Source organism: Cyprinodon variegatus, unplaced genomic scaffold, assembly GCF_000732505.1.
Source record: "Cyprinodon variegatus isolate N-32 unplaced genomic scaffold, C_variegatus-1.0 Scaffold1064, whole genome shotgun sequence".
NCBI lineage: Eukaryota > Metazoa > Chordata > Actinopteri > Cyprinodontiformes > Cyprinodontidae > Cyprinodon > Cyprinodon variegatus.
Window position 1 is genome coordinate 197,854 of NW_015151517.1, and position 3,720 is coordinate 201,573.

General features: G+C 35.9%; 1 long non-coding RNA gene across 1 annotated transcript; it reads right to left on the bottom strand.

Annotated features, from left to right (window-relative positions):
* Positions 1 to 6: 6 nt before the first annotated feature.
* LOC107101189 lies at positions 7 to 3,720 on the bottom strand. Its single transcript, XR_001482066.1, has 6 exons — positions 3,684 to 3,720; positions 3,460 to 3,570; positions 3,335 to 3,350; positions 3,174 to 3,229; positions 289 to 354; positions 7 to 171 (listed from the first exon to the last, which is right to left on the bottom strand). It is a non-coding gene; the product is annotated as an uncharacterized LOC107101189 (long non-coding RNA).

Sequence of the window (3,720 nt, forward strand, 5' to 3'; positions counted from 1 at the left end):
TGTGAGACAATACAGTAAATGATGTGAGAATGTTGTTATGAGTTTAACTGGTAGATAAATCCCATTCTACAGCAGGACAGCCTGCAGCCTACAGGCCAGTGTTGTCCAGAGCTGCTCCTGATCTGATCCCAGAGTAAACTGTCGGCTCTGCTGTTTCAGAGCTCCGCTTTCCTGTCAATAAGGAGACGTTGATGCAATTTATTTATAATATCAAACCCTTTTAGAAGCATCAGAAATAATAATTATACTAGCCAGAAAACTATAGATCAATGCAGAATATATCTTTACCCTTCTTCTTCTTCTTCTTCTTGGCTTTGGTTTGATGGTTTATCTCAGCATAAGTTGCAGTGAAGTCTAATTAAGAAAGCATCTGAGTGAGTCCTCAAGTGGTTGGGATTAAGGACACATTTCTGGATTAAGTTGATCACTGAACATCAAATGTTCGCTAAAAAATCCTTATGTTTATTAGTGTTGCACCGATACCGGTATCGGACAGGGCACTGATCCAGCTCTAAAATGGTGGTATCGGTATCGGTGAGTACCGGCAAATAGGGCAACGATGCCATTTTGAGAGCAAAAATTTTATTCAACTATTGTCACCCATTCCAGGTAGGCAATAATAAGTTCTACTGGATTCAGTTCGTATTAGTTTTTTTCCTGCTTCACAAAGGTAGGCAGCAGCTTGACAAAGCAATGATGGCAATTATTTTACATCCAAGTAGTATGCAGGTCTTCACATATACACACACATCAATTTCAAACGGATGGTATGGGTATGGTATCGTATCGGCCGATACTGCACAGCCAGCTATCGGGTATTGGGCCAAAAATTGGTATCGGTGCAGCACTAATGTTTATCATGATCTTTTGAATAGTTTATCCCGAAGGATTTCAGTTCATCCAGACTTTATGTCAGTTTTGTGGATTAATTTGCAGCTAATGATACCAGAATATATCCGAGAGTCTGATCAACATTGGTGGTTAAATGATTCAATTAGGGCTGCAACTAACAACTATTTTCCAAATTGATTAATCTGTTGATTATTTTTGTAATACACAGATGAATAATCAGTTAGCAAAAGGTTCCTTGAAGAAGACTTTTTGCTAAAACAAACCAGATGATACTAAAACTTTTCCACTTGAGGAGATCTGGATAGAGCATATTGACAGACAAAAAAGATTTTTATCTTAAATGTAAAACATTTATAAATGTTTTTTACAGTTTTGGTATAAAGGCACATTTTAGATTCTCTACACTCCAGTTACTGATCAATTGATTATTTAATTAATTGAATTTTTTTTCAATATTTGATTTTTGAATAATTAATCACAGTAATTCTGATTCAATGTTTCAGCCATAGATTCAATTAAATTTCAATACAGTTTATTTATATAGCACCAAGTCACAACACATGTCATCTCAAGACACTTTAGAGGGACAATTTAACTAGATCATACAGTTAGAATTGGTTCAAAGTTTTTTTTTTATCTAAGGCAAACCTCTTGATTGCATCAACTCATTCAATCGAAAGCAATTCCTCAAACTAAGACTGCTTGTTGCGACAGTGGAGAAGAAAACTCCCTTTTAACAGGAAGAAACCGCCAGCAGAACCAGGCTCACAGTGAGCGGCCATCTGCCAAGGCCGACTGGGGTTCAAGGAGAAGCAGAGATACAAAAAGAAGCAGAGATACAAAAGGCAACTGTCAACCAGCTCTACAGGAGCCCCCCTTCCAGAAAAATCAGCCAGGCAAATGAGCTCCAAGCCAGTTCTTATGTCAGAGCATGAAGAGAGCACATCCAACCAGTCACAGTGAGAAAACAGGACTACACTGAAAAACAGGCTGATCTTGAACATCTATAAACAAAGGTGTTGATCGCAGCAACAGAGCTGATATTTATCTCCAGGTGTCACAGCCAAACAAGAACAGATCAGATGAAGCTACTATCAGAAAGAGAGAGAGAGCATAAAGTCACAAATTGAACTAACACCTTCTGCAGAGTGGGAGAATAGATATAGAATGAAGCAGAATGATGAAAAAAGGGTCCCTATGTCCTCCAGCAGTTGAAGCCTATAGCAGCATACATAGAATCTGAGATAGCTCAGGATAACCTGAGCCACTTTAACTATAAGCTTTCCAAAAAGGAAAGTTTTAAGCCTGCGCTTAAAAGTAGACAGTGTGTCTGACTCACTGACTAAAACTGGTTGTTGGTTCCACAGGAGAGGAGCCTGATAACTAAAAGATCTGCCTCCCTTTCTACTTTTATAGGAACCACTAGGAAGCAAATGAAGAAAAGCTAGGATTGGAGAGATATGATCTCTCTTTTTAATTTTCATCAGAAATCTGGCTGCAGCAATTTGGATCAGCTGAATGCTTTTAACTACAGTTTGTGGACTTCCTGATAGTAAAGAATTTAAATAAACCAGCCTTGAAGTAACAAATGCATGGACTAGTTTCTCAGCATCATCCCTGTACAGGATAGTTCTTTTTTTTTTTTTTTGTTGTTGCAATATTCCAGGCATTAAAGGAAACAATATTCTAGAAACCTCTTTGATATGGAATTTAAAAGACAGGTCCTGATCAAACATAAGATGTTTTACTTTGTTGTCTGAGATTAATTTAATCCCATCCAAATGAAGTGACTGACTAATCAACTCTTGTCCTAAAACAAAAACTTCTATTGATTCAANAAACAATATTCTAGAAACCTCTTTGATATGGAATTTAAAAGACAGGTCCTGATCAAACATAAGATGTTTTACTTTGTTGTCTGAGATTAATTTAATCCCATCCAAATGAAGTGACTGACTAATCAACTCTTGTCCTAAAACAAAAACTTCTATTGATTCAAAATGACACAGTTGATTCACCTGAAGCTGTTTATAAAGATATATTATATGGTGATAGTAACTGTAGAGCTATTCATATAGAGATGCTGTTGGTGAAGATTTGCAGCAAAGAAACCACGAATAAAAGCGGAATAGAAGGAAAATATGTTTTGAATATAGATGTGTTTAGTTGGTTTTATTTTATATCTGGCTCATGTTTCTTGCTAAGAAAACCATTATGGCATATTAGTAAAAAAAAACATAAAATATAATTCAAAGTTGAAAATATATATGCAATTAGATAAAAAGTAATAGAAAATGACTAAAAATAGTGGAATTTCAGACCTTCACAGGGAGAGTTGTATTCATGAATCTCAATCTGATTGCTCCTCTCTGAGTGCCTTGATATAAAGAATAGAAAAATATGACATTTAATAAATTAAATGAAACATATAATAACAAAATATTTCTATTAATATAAAGAAATGAAAATGTGAGGAACTGACCTGAAGCAGAATAAACCTGTGAAAAATACATTTGAGTTTCTTTGATTAAATGAAACTTTATTGAATGAACTAGTTGAATTAAAGGGGTTTTAATCTGATCCAGTGTGAACAGAAAAAGGTCTCACCTCTGGACTGACTGCAGCGCCACAACAGGAGGAGCAGAACAACAAGAACGATCCCAGAAACTGGTACAATGATCCACAAGATAAGAGAGCTGAAGGGACCGGACACAGCTGCTGGAAAACATCAAATTAAAATCAAGACATTGTATTAATCTGAGCAATTCATCATATTATTCTCAATTTCAGAAAATGGATCTTCTATCCAGACAAATAGAATCGTATCTCACCAGATACTGACAGGATGATTGATTCACTCCACTCTGT